General features: G+C 44.0%; 1 protein-coding gene across 2 annotated transcripts in view; it reads right to left on the bottom strand.

The window, feature by feature from the left end:
- Window positions 1-16,148, bottom strand: part of RAD50 (RAD50 double strand break repair protein) — a 209,941-nt gene that overhangs the window by 163,405 nt on the left and 30,388 nt on the right. For both annotated transcript variants that reach the window (XM_032476688.1, XM_032476689.1), the window contains one exon: window positions 2,429-2,469. The gene's annotated coding sequence lies outside the window, so the exon portion shown is untranslated. The remainder of the gene's footprint in view (window positions 1-2,428; window positions 2,470-16,148) is intronic.

Here is a 16,148-nt window from a genome sequence, read left to right as displayed (position 1 = left end):
GTCTACATTCAGTATGTATTGAGCTAACCAAAAATAGTGTTAGTCTTACTGAAAGGATGCAGGGATGAGAACTGGACGTGGTTTTATAGGTGAGCTCAGTTCTCATCTACCACAACAAGTCCACAGAGGTCTAAAATTGGTAAATCAAGAAATAACAACAGAACAGAAATAGAAAAGGGTTAAAAGGGGCTCCCTCTGAAGAGAGTAGGACTGAGAAAGGTAGAAAGGGGATTTTTTATAAGCCTGTCTATTTTATTTAAACCATATCCATGCATAATTTTGACAAGTTTGATAAAATAGAAATTAATTAAAATGAGTCCAATAAAAAATTACAATGTGATTGGATTAAATTCAATTATTTGGAAAATTCACTTATGTGGACAAGCCATGGCCCAAGAATGCTCAAAAAACTGGCATGGGCAGCATATACCTTGTTAATGTGGAAGAGTTTCTCCTAACGTCACCAACCAGCAGACTGTTGGTAGGTAGGGGTAGGGATGGGAGATGGCACAGCAGCCCTTGGACAGTCACCCCCTCCCTTTCCCAGCAGGTTGTATTTGCTTGGGAGACCCTACCCTTGAGTATGGATCCTACCAGGCTGCCAAAGAGAGGAGCTAGTCATCCTTTTAGGATGACTTCTGGGAATTCACTAGGATCCCCTACCTTTCTTACTCTGGACCCAGACAAGATGCTGGGTTTCTTTCTGAGGGTGGCTGAGGAGCTACGCCTGCCCAGGGCTGCAGCCACAGGGCCCTCCCTGGAGGTGCAGGAGTCAGGCTGTCTAAGCAGCCAAAAGTGCCCACACACACTCATGGTCATCTGACAGGTCACCATATCTCTTACCAGGGGATCCCTGAGAAGAGGCCAAAGTGGGGAACATGATTGTAGGCATTTGAGCCTTACATTTGAGGCACATCTCCTTGGACACTAGCCCTCAGGCCTAACTGTCTTTTCTTTCTTTTCCTTTACCCACTGCCTATTCTCCATCCCATCTGTCTCTACCTCAGTCCTCCAGAGCTCTGCCCTGGGGCTGCTCAGCTGACTTGCCTGCCAAATACACTGTAGTTTTTTGTTTTTTTTTTTAAACATTTTCAATTGTTACATCCTTTGAAAAATTACATCATCATTATATAAGTAATACATATTCCTTATAGAAAAATGTTAAAATATTGAAAATCACCCATAATTCTAACCAGCCAAATAAAACCAATATTTGCCCATGAAATTCCAGAATGTTTCCAGGTTTTCTCACAAGTATCCAGAATGTATCCAGGCTTTCTCACAAGTGAAAATACTGTTGGTCCACATCTCATTTGGGTACCGACCTGCTAAGCACTCAACATATGCCAAACCTTGAGTTGGGCCTTTAGAGGTGTTAATCCCAGCAAATCCTCACAACTCTGTGAGGCAGGTGTTATTCTTCCCATTTTGCAGGCAGGAAGCGGGGGCTTAGGGAGATCACATCACTTGTCTGAGTCCTCATCTTGGTTAAGAGACTGATGTGGATTTCAACCCTCCAGGCTAAATCTAAAGCTATTTTCCTTGAATGCTTTGTAAGAGTTTTCCATTTTTCTTTTTCTTTCTTTCCTCCCTTCTGCCCTCCTTCCCTTCCTTCCTTCTTTCTTTCTCTCTTTTTTCACTTAATATATGCAAACATCTTTCTTGTCAATAAATACACATCTAGATCATTCTGCTGCATGACATGCCTTTGTATGGACATGCCAGATTTTAAACAACCAATTCCTTTTTATTGGACTTTCTGATGTTTCCCTTTTTTTTTCTATTATAAACAATGCAGTTACAAATACCTTTGTTCATACACCTTTGCACAAATATGATTATTTTCTTAGGATAAATTCCAGGAGGTAGAATTGCTTGGACAAAGGCTAGACACATTTTAAACAGCTGCCCCTTTTCCAGTCACATCAGCTATCAGTGCACATTCCCCCACATACAGTATTTACTGAGTATTTCCACTTATAAAAAAATTTGGACTGTGATTTAACACTGAATCTTAGAACCCTATGCTGAAAGCATTCTAGTGTATTCCTCTAGAGTTAGAACCATACTTTTAAAAAAAAAGCCTGGACTTCAATAGTAAGGAAGGGGAGGGAGGAAAGCAGAGCAGGAGGGCCAGGCTGTAGGCCCACAACTGACTGGCATGAGGGAGGTTGTGATGTTTTCCCAAGGAAAGCAGTCTCCTCCTGGATCTGAAGACCTGACAGCCACCTCTGATGATCCACTCCTCATATTCAGCTGTCCTCACTGTCCCAGCACTCACACACTAATCAAAAAGTCAACTCGAATTCTCAGATCTTCACTTTATCTGGTTGCCAACACTTTCAGTACTCTGGTCTTCCCTGAATAACTTTCAGGGCCTTTTAAGCTAGGAAGACCCAAACTAGATACAGTATTATTGCTCTTTTACCTTGATGTTGTCTTCCTTCAATAGGCTGCAAACTCTGGCACCTGGTGGAAAAAAGGAAAGTAAGTGATTGAGGCACAGCACTGAGGGGGAGACCTGGGGCAAAGCAGCTGGTCCACGACAGACACCAGCACATGACGTCCACGTGGGCATTCTCTGCTCAGGGCAGTTCTTTCTCACTTGGCTTGTTAATGCTCCTGCTAATGCTGGCAGAAACCTCAATGCTCTTTCCCTTGTCTCAAGGCCTTGTATAAATAGTCAGTAGTCCTGTCATACATTTTTCTTCATATATCCAGTCATCAGATATGCCAGGCACCGTCCTTGGCCTCTGGGGATACAGTAGTAGACAAACAAATTTTAAAAACCCTGTCCTTGTGGAACTTGAAATCTCTGGCAAAGACCACCAACCAACCAACCAACCAACCAACCAACCAACCAACCAAATAAATAAATAAATAAATAAATAAATAAATAAATAAATAAAATAGTAGCCAGAAGAGGAAAAATAAAGCAAAAGACGGGGGAGGAAAATATTAGATCAGAAGGTGGGAAGGAGAGCTGAAACTGTAAATGGTGTGGCCAGAGAAGCCCAGACATCTGAGAAGATGACCTATGAACAAAGACCTGAAAGAAATGAGGACATGCACCCTAAAAATCAGTGGGGAAGAAGCTTCCCAGGTGGAGGCAACAGCACATGCAAAGCCCTGAAGGTGAGAGTCTGCCTGACATGGTAAAGATCAGAGAAGAGGGTGGTGTGGCCAGAGTAGAGTAAGTGAAGGGGGAAGTAAGGGAGGGGATCAGAGAGGTAGTGAGAGGCTCTAGAGTGTGCAGAGCATTAAAGTTCATCAAGTATTAAACTTGAGCTTTGACTCAAGATGGAAGCCACTGGAGAGTTTTAGACAAAGAAGTGACACGAAGTGACTCACACTTTAACAAGATCACTCTGGATGTTGTGTTGAGATTAAATTGGGGAGTATAGGTTGAACCAGTTGGGAGGCTACAGCAGAAATCCTGGCAAGAGACAATGGTGGCTTGGACTAGAGAGGTAGCATGGAGATAATGAGATCTGGTCAGACACCACAAAGTAGAGGCAGCAGAATTTGTTGATGGATTGGAAGTGGGATATGAAATAAAGGAGTCAAGGAGGACTCCAAGATTTCTGGCCTGACCAAGTGGGAAGATGGAATAGCTATTATTTGAATGCAGAAGCCTGATAATGGAGCATGTCTGATGGGGAGATAAGGAACTCAGTTTTGGACATGTTAAGTATGAAAAGACTTTTAGACACTCAAGTGGAGAGGCCTGTAAGCAGGTGGATATATGAGTATGGAGTTCAGGGGAGAGGTCCAGGCTGGAAACAAAGATTTGTGACTACTGACCATATAGCTCTTTAAAGCCATGACACAGGATGAGATCACCAAGGGGGTGACTGTCAATAGAGAAGTTGCTGTGAGGACTGAGCCCCATTCAGTTGCTCAGCACATGAGATTGAGGAGTAGCAAGTAAAACAGGAGGGAAACCATGAGAAAGGGTGTCAAGGAGAGGGAGCAACCCACTGTGACAGGTCAAGTAATATGGAGTCAGAGAATTAATAACTGGATTTAGTACTTGGAGCCACAGGTGATCCTGGTCAAGGGCAGATTCAGGGAAATGGTTGGGATGAGAACCTGACTGGAACAAATTCAAATGAGAGAAGCTCAAATCGTGAGCTAAAAGACAGAGTGGGCTGGCAGCAGCAGAAGTTCTGGAAGCAAAGGGGTAAATGATGATCAGATAAACTGCTTTTAGCTTCACTTCACTCATTTATAAACTGTAAAGCACAAAGCGGGCACTTCCACAATGCATGTAACCATTTGGCAGCTGTGGTTCCCAAGCTGGACCAGATTCTCCAGGTTGCTGAGCTTCAACCAGTTCTGGCCCCATGAGACAGCAATCAGCTTGTTTCTAGACTCTCATGAAATTACTCCCATTTTCTCAGTGTCATGCGTAGCCTTAGGATCAATACCCATAATTTGGGGGTTGTTGAGCAGGTCCTCTGTTTCTTATAAACCAAGATCTCACTCGGGCCTCTTCTCCTGATGCAAAGTCAGAGGGAACAAGACAGGCAGGACGTGCTGCTCTCATGGAGCCTCGCTTCTGGCAGAGGAGATGAAGATTCACCAAGGAAACAGATGAGCAGGCAAGTCACTTCAGATGTGGACAAGTGCAATGAAGATAATAATATGGGGTGAAAGAGGGAAAGAGAATGTGGGAGGGGCCACCTTCAGCCAGACTGTGTGGTCGAGTGGCCTCTCTGGGAGATGACATTTAAGATGAGAGCTAGAAGACAGTGCCCAGCTAATTCCCCTCAAACTGGCCCTTACCCTACTCTACTCTTGAGCTTTCAAATTTCCCAAGGCTGGGTAGGGCCTGGCACCAGCTAAGTACAGGTCCAAAAAGAGATACTCTCTTTCTCTCTCTAATATGTATTGTGGGGATTTTTTTCTCCATGACTACAAAAGACATGCATTTTCACAGAAAGAATTGGAAAAAACTGAAAAAAGAAGTTACTTACAATTCCACCACCCACAGATAACTACTGTTCACATTTGGTATGCAATTTTCTAGACATTTTCTATGCACATATAGACATTTTTAAAAGATGAGATCATGTACATTCTGTTTTGTGTATGCTGTTTTAGTCAAGAATTTTTACTAAATTGATTATAAGCATTCTTCTCTTGCCATTTTGTTTTCTTCTACATGATGATTTTTAATGGCTGCATAGTATTCCACCGAATGCACATTTTTACCAAATTTTATTTAATTCCCAAACATTGGCCACTTAAGACTGTTTCCAATTGACTGCTATTATGAGTAAGTACTATAATGAATAATTCTGTACGTAGCTTTTTTCCTTAGTTGGGGAGGCTTGCAAATCTCTGAATGTTTCCTCGAGTTAAAAGAAAATGTCACTGCCCAGTGGGAGTACCACAAGTCTCATGGCACTGAGAGGCAGCCTGAGGCTTAGGGCAGTGGAAGAGCAGAGCTGAGCCATGGTCTCAAGGAGCCCCAGAGTTCGCTCAGATGCCAGAAGCTGATTTAATCCTCTGACATACCCCACCCAGAGTTTTCCTCCCTGGAGGGCCTGAGCAGCAGGAAAACAATAGGCCCCTCACATTAACCCAGTGAAATCCAAAGGGATTCCCCACCTGAGCCAGGAAGAGGGTGTCACTCTCTGACCTAAGCACAGAGAGCACCTTCATCCTCCTTTGAAATCCCCTTGAGGAAGCTCCTCCCTCCAACCCTCCCTGGGGAAAATATCCGTGTGGTGAGGCAGTCAGCCTTTCTTTGGGGAAGCACTTCTGGGGAGTGCACAGGAAATAAAGGGCTCTCCAGAAATAGCAGCTCCTCTCCTATCCCTGACCCACCCTCCTCCTGAATCCTTGAATTCTCCAATTCCCCAGAGGGGCTGGTAGGGAGAGTTTATGCCCCCCATAAGAGGACTGTTCTCAGGGAGAACGTGTTCTGGGGTGAACGGGAAAAGCACAAGCCCAGGAGGCCATCAGACCTGGGTTTGAATCCTAGCTCTGGCACATTCCAGCCTCATCTTGGGCAAGTGACCTCCTCTGTGAAATTCAAGCTCCAGGGACTTGGGTCTCTTTTGTTTACTGTTATATCTGCCAACACTTAGCATGTAGTAGGTGCTCAATAAATACTATGCCAGATCAACGCATATGATCATTTCTGAGCCTTAGTTTGCTCATCTATAAAATGGGGATGCTAACACCTATCTCACAGGCTTGTTGTGAATAAAAAAATAAAACATGGGTAAAATATTTAACATAGTTTTGGGTGTACAGCAAACACTAGAGTTCAAAGCCCTGGAGAATTGCATACACCATGCCCTGAGCCCCATAGCATTGACAGGAAGCTCTTCAGTTTCCTCAGTAGAATTAGTTTGTCTCTACTCTGCTCACTACTGCACCCCAAACACACCTCTGGTATGGTACATATCATCCTGTGTGTGTGCTTCCGACTCCCTCATTACACTTCAGGGCAATTTAAGGACAAAAATTTTGCCTCTGTATCCTCTGTGCCTCTGAACAACACTGTAAAGTAAGCAAGGTCTTTATCCCCATTCTACAGATGAGGAAACTAAGGCTCAGAAAGGTTAGGTACCTTGCCCTAGTTACACAGCTGGGGAGTGGCAGACCAAGGTGTAAACTTGGTTCTGATTTCTGGGCCTCTGCTCTCTTCTAGGTGGCTCTCTTGCAAATGGGAGTTGGGGGTGAGGAGGAAGCAAGTAGTCCCTATGTTCCTGAGGGAAAACTTGGGCAGAATTCCAAGAGGAAGGAGGTCCTTGGGGAGTTGAGAAGTTGTCAGGGCACTGGCAGTCACCTGAGCCCCGTTGCATCTTCCTGTGGATCATCATGCGTGCAACAGCTGCAACCCCCAAAGGCCTATGGTTTGGCTGGTCTGGGACAGGCCAATGCAAAGGTGGGGCCCCCAAGCACCCTTTGTCAGTGTGGAACCCAGCCAGCAAGGAGACTTGGGTTTCCTCAGCCCGGAAATGATGGTCATGGCCCCAGCAGCAGGGGAGGTAGCTGCAGGGCATCTGCTCGGGACTGGCCTATCTTCAGTAATGGGGCAGGAAGGACTTCTCGCCAGACCACAGGCATCTTGATTTACTCACCTCTGTGACCCCAGGATCCTACTGGATGAGTAAGACCCCCAGCCTCTGACACTAGGGAGTGAGGGAGAGGAGGTAGTAGCTAGACCTAAACCAGGGATGTGCAGGGAAGAAATAAGGGACCAGGTCGGAGGATTTTTAATGACCAAGAATGACCTCTGTCTCCCCTCTTCCTTATTAAATTGTATGTTTCTGAAGGGCAGGTCTGTGGCTGATTCATCTGTGTTTCTACCACACCCAGTTGATTACTTTGCAGAGAACTCGTATTCACTAAGCATAGCTCATTGGAAGTAAAACTGGAAGCTAGTACACAGGACAACAGATGGCATCTGCTTTTCACACCTGGATCATCCAGGAAAGGGCAGTCCTGCTAGTCCAGTATCCTGACCAGGATGACCCCAAGGAGGAGCAGGGACTCTTCATCTGGGGCATTCAGAGTGTACCTCCCTCCTGAGACCCCACCCACGTGACTAACCCTCCCTTCCTCAGCCAAAGAGAGACCATTTGGGGGAAATCTCCTGGCTCTATGTGTCTCCCTGGTAATAGAAAGGGAATGAGTGTGTGGTATAACATCTTCGTCCTTGGGTCTGGAAGAATTGTGAACCATGAGAAAGAAAAATTCAGATAAACTGAATTTTTGAGAGTAAAACTGCTGCTTTTGCCTGAATTGTCAGATCAGCAGATTCTTTTTCCATTGGCCATTCCCACATCATGTGTGTACTGCATGGCTACAAATAATCCTGATGTTATATATTTAAAATAATGCCTTTCTTCAATCCTTCTTTGTCCATCAGTGTAACCTGTATTGCCCTCTAAAGGTGTGCTGTGTGCAGGGCTTGTCTCTACAAGGCCAAACTCAGTATGCATTTATCACCTGCATATCTGTATAACCTGAAGCTTCAGGCTGAGGGTACTCAGAACCTATAGTGGGATATCCTGGAAACCAGATATTACACATGTCTATGCACGTGGCCTGAAATTAAGTGTATAGAATAAGGCCTAAGCTTCTCAGACAGCAGCCAAAGGCCTTCAGGCCATGCCCACCTGCCCACACCCCTCTCCCATCTTGTACTTCACTTACCTAACAATATAGCTCAATTGCCTGGACCAGCTAGCTTTGACTTAAGCCAGTTCCCAAAGAGCAGTTTCTAGATCAGCAGCATCAGCATCACCTGGCACTTGTTAGAAATGCAAATTCTTAGGTCCCACCCCAGACCTACTGAACCATAATCTCTGGGGTGCGGCCCATCTGCCTGTGTTTTCACAAGTCCTCCAGATGATTCTGACATGCACTAAAGCTTGAGAACCACCTGGTTATGCCATTCCCTGAGGCTGGGTTGCTCTTCTGAGACCTTTTCTGCCTGTTCTCCTTGCAACCGCTTTTCAAAGTTCAGCTCAATATTATCCCTTTCAGGAAGTACTCCTAGTCCCCTGAGCACCTGTGAATGCATCTTCCTGGAACTCACAGCCCCTTTGCCATCCCCTTCCCCATTATGGTAAAAGAGCTTCATTTCTGCTTCTCTTTACAGCATGTATCTTCTGCTTCGTTTGAGAGCAAAGTGCGAGGATTTGTTAACTGCCTACCAGACTGATTCCACCCTAACACACACAACATCACTCTAAAAACACTTTCAGGAGTAAAGGCCACATCTTACTTCACTCACTCTGTCAACAAACATCTACTGAGGGCCTGTTATATGTGGCAGGAACTGTGCAGGGATCTGGGGATTCAGAGATAAAAGGTATGGTCTTAGCCTCCAGAAACACAGAATCATGTAATACTTTTTTGGTATCTGGCTTCTATTGCTCAACATGTCTGAGATTCATCTATGTTGCTATGTGTCAAAACAGTTTGTTCTTTTTTAAATTGCTGTGGTATATTCCATTGTATGGATGTGACACAATTTATTTATCCATTCTGTTCTTTTTTTAAATTGAGGTACAGTCAATTTACAATGTTGTGTCAATTTATGGTGTACAGCACAATTCTTCAGCCATACATGGATCTACATATATTCATTTTCATATTCTTTTTCACCATGAGCTACTACAAGATATTGAATATATTTCCCAGTGCTATACAGTATAAATTTGTTTATCTGTTTGATACATACCAGTCAGTATCTGCAAATCTCAAACTCCCAGCTTATCCCTTCCCGCCTCCCTCCCCGCTGGCAACCACAAGTCTGTATTCTATGTCTTTGAGTCTGTTTCTGTTTTATATTTAAGTTCATTTCTTTTTTTTTTCTTAGATTCCACATATGAGTGATATCATATGGTATTTTTCTTTCTTTTGGCTTCTTATAATGACATTCTCCAGGGCCATCCATGTTGCTGCAAATGGCATTATGTTGTCGTTTTTATGGCTGAGTAGTATTCCATTGTATAAGTATACCACAGCTTCTTTATCCAGTCATTTGTTGATGGACATTTAGGTTGTTTCCATGTCTTGACTATTGTAAATAGTGCTGCTATGAACATTGGGGTGCAGGTGTCTTTTTGAATAAAGGTTCCCTCTGGATATAAGCCCAGGAGTGGGATTGCTGGATCATATGTTAAGTCTATTTTTAGTCCTTTTGAGGAATCTCCATACTGTTTTCCACAGTGGCTGCACCAAATTGCATTCCACCAACAGTATAGGAGGGTTCCCTTTTCTTCACACCCTCTCCAGCATTTATCATTTGTGTACTTTTGAATGATAGCCATTCTGACTGGTGTGAGGTGATACCTCATGGTAGTTTTGATTTGCATTTCTCTGATAACTAGCGATACTGAGCATTTTTTCATGGGCCTATTGGTTATTTGTATGTCTTCACTGGAGAATTGTTTGTTTTGGTCTTCTGCCCATTTTTGGATTGGGTTGCTTGTTTTTTTCTTATTAAGTCATACAAGCTGTTTATATATTCTGGAAATCAAGCCCTTGTCAGTCTCATCTTTTGCAAATATCTTCTCCCATTCTGTAGGTTGTCATTTTGTTTTACTTATGGTTTCCTTTGCTGTGCAAAAGCTTGTAAGTTTAATTAGGTCCCATTTGTTTATTTTTGCTTTTATTTCTATTGGTTGGGTAGACTGCTCTAGGAGAACATTGCTGAGATGTACTGAGATAATGTTTTGCCTATGTTTTCTTCCAGGAGATTTATTGTGTCTTGTCTTAGGTTTAAGTCTTTAAGCCATTCTGAGTTTATTTTTGTGTATGGTGTGAGGGAGTGTTCTAACTTCATTGATTTACATGCAGCTGTGCAGTTTTCCCAACGCTATTTGTCAAAGAGACTGTCTTTATTCCATTGGATGTTCTTGCCTCCTTTGTCAAAGATTAACTGACCAAAAGTTTGTGGGTTCATTTCTGGGCTCTCTATTCTGTTCCATTGATTCATACGTCTGTTTTTGTACCAATACCATGCTGTTTTGATTACTGTAGCTCTGTAGTATTGTCTGAAGTCTGGGAGAATTATTCCTCCAGCCTCATTCTTTTTCTTTAGTAATGCTTTGGCAATTCTGGGTCTTTTGTGATTCCATATAAATTTTAATATGATTTGTTCTAGTTCTGTGAAAAATGTCCTGGGTAATTTGATAGGGATTGCATTAAATCTGTAGATTGCCTTGGGCAGTATGGCCATTGTAACAACACTGATTCTCCCAATCCAGGCGCAATCCATTCTGTTCTGGATGGACATTTGGGCTGTTTCCAGTCTAGGGCCTTGTTGAGTGGGAAAACTACAGACATTGGTGGATATATGCACTCATTCCTCTTGAGCATATACCTAGGAGTGGAACTGATGGTTTACGGGATGATGTAATCTTAGCTTTAGTAAATCCCGCTGAACAGTTTTCCAAGTTTCCAAATGTTCAAATTTATATTCCTACCAGCAACATATTAGAGTTTGCCAATATTTGGCATTATGAATCTTTTAGGTTTTAGTCTCTTGGGGTGGTGTATAGTGGTATCTTATAAACTTTAATTTGCTTACTGGATATCTAGATACTCACTTTAAAGAAGCTCAAGACTTCTGCAGATTTTGTCTGTCTTTTTCTTATTGATCTTCAAGAGTTCTTTATATATTCTGGATACAAGTCCTCTGCCAGCTATGTTACTGAAAATATGAGCCTGTGGCTTGCCATTTCATTCTTTTAATGGCATCTTCTGATGAACAGAAGTCCATGAAAGCTCAATTTATCTTTCTTTTCATCTATAACTAGTGTTTTTTGTATTCTGTTTAAGAAATATTTATTTTAATGTCAAGAAATTCAGTAAACAGAAATAGTAACAAAAATAACTAATATTTAAAAAACAAACATGTGAAGGAAGGACAAAGTTTGATGATGAGTGGGAGAAAGACTGCATCTGACCATGAGGGTGTGCCCATTTGAGTGTGACGTGCAAAGCCTGGGCTTTGTTCTATGACGTGATATAGGTGAGAGGTGAGCCCCTGATCAGTTCAACAAGAAGGTGTTGCTGCCCAGTTTGGATGGGGTGCTGTATCAGGTCTGAGGATGGCTCTGTGGGGCAGGAGGACCCTGGCTGTCTGGATCAAGAGAAGGACTATCCCTTTTCATGTGTGCTAAACTGGGTCCAGTCCCCAAAACCCTGGGGGCTCCCCCAGTGCAGGCCCTACTCTTCCTCCTCTGTGCCAGAGCCTGCAAAGAGAGCTGTGTTGACACTTGTCCAGCTGGCTCAAGATGGGGAAATTCTCCCCTCCTGAGTCACCACAAACAGGAGGAGCTTCGCATAACAAGCACGGGACTACAAATGATCGCTATGCTTGTTTCGCTATGCTGCCTCACTTCCAAAATCCCCTGTGATGCTTTCAGATGAAATCTAGATCCAAAAACTTTCCCCATGTTTCCCCCAGTTTGAACAGAACAATACCCAGGGAATCACAAGCTGCCTCATAAAATTGACTTCCCCAAAGAAAAGAGATCTCAGACTCAAGGTTATGAGTATGTAGCCTGGAGTGACGAAGCCCCCACCTCTCTTGCTAGGGGGTAGCAGGCTGGTGGCCCCTGTCACCTTGCCAAGAGGATCCCCCCCACCTACCAGATGAACACAAGCCACCTTCTGCCTTCTCCAGCATAAAGCCAATTCCAGCACCCCCAGGGCAGTTTTCTCCTCAACCAGTTTCATGGATATATACCACACGTGATCTTAGTAGCTCAGAGATGTGGTGCACAGGTTCCCAACATCACTGCTCACAGAAGCCTACCTTCTCTCTAGGGCAGGGCAGTGACCACAGCCAGGTGAGACATTCATTTCTGATAATGTTCACACTACCGGTCCTGGGGAAAACCACTAAGTGATCTCTAGCAGCAGCACCCAGATTCCTTGTTTGTCCTAGTTCCCCACTCCTCACCACTACTTTTTCCCATTTACCATCCTCTCATAAGAACTCAGAACTCCAGGGTAGGATAAAGGGGGTCCCTGAAATCCACAAATGGTATGTACAATTCTGGATGTTTGTGCATTTTCCTGAGGAAAGGGTCTACTTACTTCCTCAGGTTCTGAAAGCAATGTGTGACCTTAAAAAGGCTAAGAACCACCAGACCAAGCCCTCTTTAAACAGAGCACATCAGTTTGATAAAGTTAATTTTCACTAATGACTTATGCATCTTTAGCTAACTGCACTTCCAAAATAATACATGGGGAAGGAGAATGCTTAACTTAAAACATATTTCTAATAGCAAAACTGAGAGACAGTTGAAATCTGCGGTGGGGAGGGTGACAGTGAAGCAGGAGGCCTTCTTCCTAGCCTTTCAGCAACTCCCACAGGTGTGGAAGACCAGTTTTTCTGTCTAAATGGCTTTTTGAAGTCTACTTAAGTGGTGACAGGAGTTGGTGACTAGGATGTGTCAAAAAAGGCATTGGCATTTCTCAGCTGAAGCCCAGCCCCTCAGGTTTGATAACCTTCAAGGCCACTGAGACTGCTAATACCGTAGAAAGGAGAGATTCTCCCTGTGACTTAGGGGCCCGGGAACCCTGTTTCTACCGTTATATCAATCCTCAAATAGGAAGAGCATGCCTGAAGCACATGCTCCCCCCTCAAAGGGTCATGACCTCCGAAAAGCTATGTCTGCATCCTGGGTCCCTACTCTCTGCTGGTGATAAGATACAGCAACTGCCCTTAGGAGGAGCAATCTGAGGCCTCCTCCCTCCTACTGCACCAGGCTTTTCCTCCTCTGCTCAGTCTCCTTTTCCCCTCTCAAAGCACAAGCTTCATGACCAAGCAAGGGCCCTGCCCCCACTGCAGTCAGAAGGAAGTGATTCTGCAAGGCCTCCTAGGGACTCCCAACGCTGGCTCAGGCATCACACTGTTAAATAAGTGGGATTTTTTTTTTCAGTGTTTTCAGAAACTGCTGTTTAAAAAAATATAACCAAACTGTTTATGTAATTCTTGGGAAGTCTCAACAGAAATGGTTCCCTATTTATAATTGTGGCCAGGACTTAAAAAATAAAAGTAGAGGGGCTGTCAAAATTGGAGAGGCTGTCACATTAAAATTTTGTGCTTTTGTGACATCAGAACTGTCTCCCTGAAATGGAGACCAAAATCTGCCCAGAACTCAGGTTTTTAGGGGTTTTTAGCATGATGATGCTGGAATGCATTTTTAAAAGCCCTGTGAATATTCTATTTTCATAGACCTTCCATGCCTACTATGGCCTCCCCATCCACACATCTGCAGGGTCAACTCTGTCTCCAGGCTGTCCTCCTTGGAGGTGGATGTCAGACCACTTGATGCAGTTCTCAGGGGTTCAGCTCTCTGGACCTGTACCAACTGAATCCTATGGTCCCTAAACCACAAACTCTGATTACAAGGGGAATGCAAACTTCTTAGGGGACAATCACAGTGTGAAGCTGATGATTTGGGCTTCTTTCTAGAATCACCCTGGGGGCTCCACTACTCAGTGTTGGCATTGCAGCTATAATCCAGATTTTGTAGGAAAACACCCTCTTTTTTATTAGAAAGACTATTCTTTGGGTTAAAGCAGTGGTTTGGATCACAGACTTTTCTGGTAAGTAAGAATTGGATGAGAGCTATGCCTCCACCAAATGTACAACTTAATACTATTTCAGGGGAGATGGTGGGTTCACAGCCCATGAAGATGAGCCTGTGGACCCAGAGATAAGAACCCTGGTCCTAGTACAGGCTTCCTGATAACACAAAGCCTCTAAGTATTCATAACCACTGCCAAACAAGCAGTAGCAGCTGAGGTCTCAGCCTAGAACTTCCCTGCTTCCACTTATACTGACAACACCCTAGGAGAGAAGGCAGAGGCATACAGCTCCCACACGTTGATGAGAAAACCCTAGTGCTTCTCCTGAGGACCTGACAGCTTGGAGAGGTTGAGGAGGGTGCCCAGGGTGTGGCCACCCCAGCCCTAACCTCCTTCAGCTGAGGGAAGGTAGCCAAGGGATATCTAAAGGAGGGTGGAGAGACTGGGTCAGCAGTTCTTACCCTTGTTCTCTCCACCCCCTTTATCCCTACCAAGCCCTGATGTCAGCCCTACTATGCTCACCCAGGAAACCCTCAGCCATTTCCCACAGGTCCCCTCCCAGGGAAGTTCTTTAACTGATGGGTGTGGGAAAGAGGAAGAGGAAAAATACTTCTATCCCTTCCAACTCTCTCCACTCTATGAACACCCAGTTAGAAAATGATTACTCATCTGACCTGGAGATCTCATCCCAGGCATCTTAATGGCTCTTCTTATATCCATAAGGAGAATAAGTGACGAAGAAATGCAAAATCCCAACACATAAAAATGTATTTGAAAAAGGGAAGCCCCTCGAAAAGTTCCCATCTGTTGACCAGAGGAAATAAAATTATGACTTAAAAAAAAAACCATTGGGGTCTTTCCAAATCATGGAGGAAAACATAAACAGAGAAAAGACATGCTCTAGTCTTAAAACTCTGACTTGGTACCAAACCATGTGATCCTTAACAGCAGTAAACAATCTCTCCCCAGCAGCCTTAGGCCCACCTTGCCTATTCCACATTAGGCCCCAGACAATTCAACAAACATTTATTGACCACTGGTTGTGTGCTTCCTACCATTCCAGGGGTTGGAGTTCTCCAACCTTTAAGCGTTTTGAGAGGAGCAGGTCAATGTTTACTGTGTACCTATATTGTCCTAGGTTTTGAAGTCTGAAGGGGTAAGAATCTGAGAAAGGAGCAGCTAAGAATAATCCAACTCAGGAAGCACTAATCTACAAATAACACCACAGGCACAAGAAGCAATTAATTTTGCATGGTGGGATCAGGGAAGGTGACCATGAGAGGTGATATTTAAGTTGGGATTTGAAAACATATTAGGATTTTGATGGGCATAGCTGGGAAGAACTGGCATTCCAAGCAGAAAGAAATGAGTGAGCGAAGGTCAGGGTTGGGAGGCAGGGTGGTATGAACAGTAGGTCATGTGGGGGATGGCATGTAGTGAGGCCAGTGGCACCACAGCATGGGGTCTCTGAGAGCAGGAAGGAGGAAATAAAAGGTAGGCTGCAGTTTCTGACAGCCATGGTTAAGTGTCACTCAGAGGAGCTGCTATATGGAGTGTGAGCCTGCAGCTTCAGCATTAGCCATACCTGTCATTCAAGCCAAGGCCCCACTGCCTCCTAGGAAGTTCCCAGCCAATGGCTGATTATGGCAGGGGTGCTTGGGCCTGTCCATTTCTGCTCAAAGTGGGACTCTGCTAATGCGCAATCTTTGTGCTGGAGCTTCCCATTGAGCTAACTGAGATGATCGTAAAGCTGCAGCACAGTAAGAGGATCTTCCTACCCAATTCTCCTTCCTTCACAGGGTGGTGAAAGGACCATTTAAAAGGACAGTGCATCTACTGCTACAAACTTTTAACAAGAAGAAACCAGCAGCATATATAATTTACAATGTGTATACTCTTAAACCCAACAATCCCAATTTTAGAAATCTTCTAGAAACACTAGCACAAACACATGCAAGTATAAGGATGAGGATGTTTACAGTAGCCTCATATATGTTAGCATGACATTGGAAAACTCCATGGCTATCTATAGGAGGGAAGATTAAAAAATGGTATATCCATGCAGT

Source organism: Camelus ferus, chromosome 3 (genome assembly GCF_009834535.1).
Source record: "Camelus ferus isolate YT-003-E chromosome 3, BCGSAC_Cfer_1.0, whole genome shotgun sequence".
NCBI lineage: Eukaryota > Metazoa > Chordata > Mammalia > Artiodactyla > Camelidae > Camelus > Camelus ferus.
The sequence above is the reverse complement of the archived record's forward strand: the minus strand, read 5'-3'. Positions and strand labels throughout refer to the sequence as shown.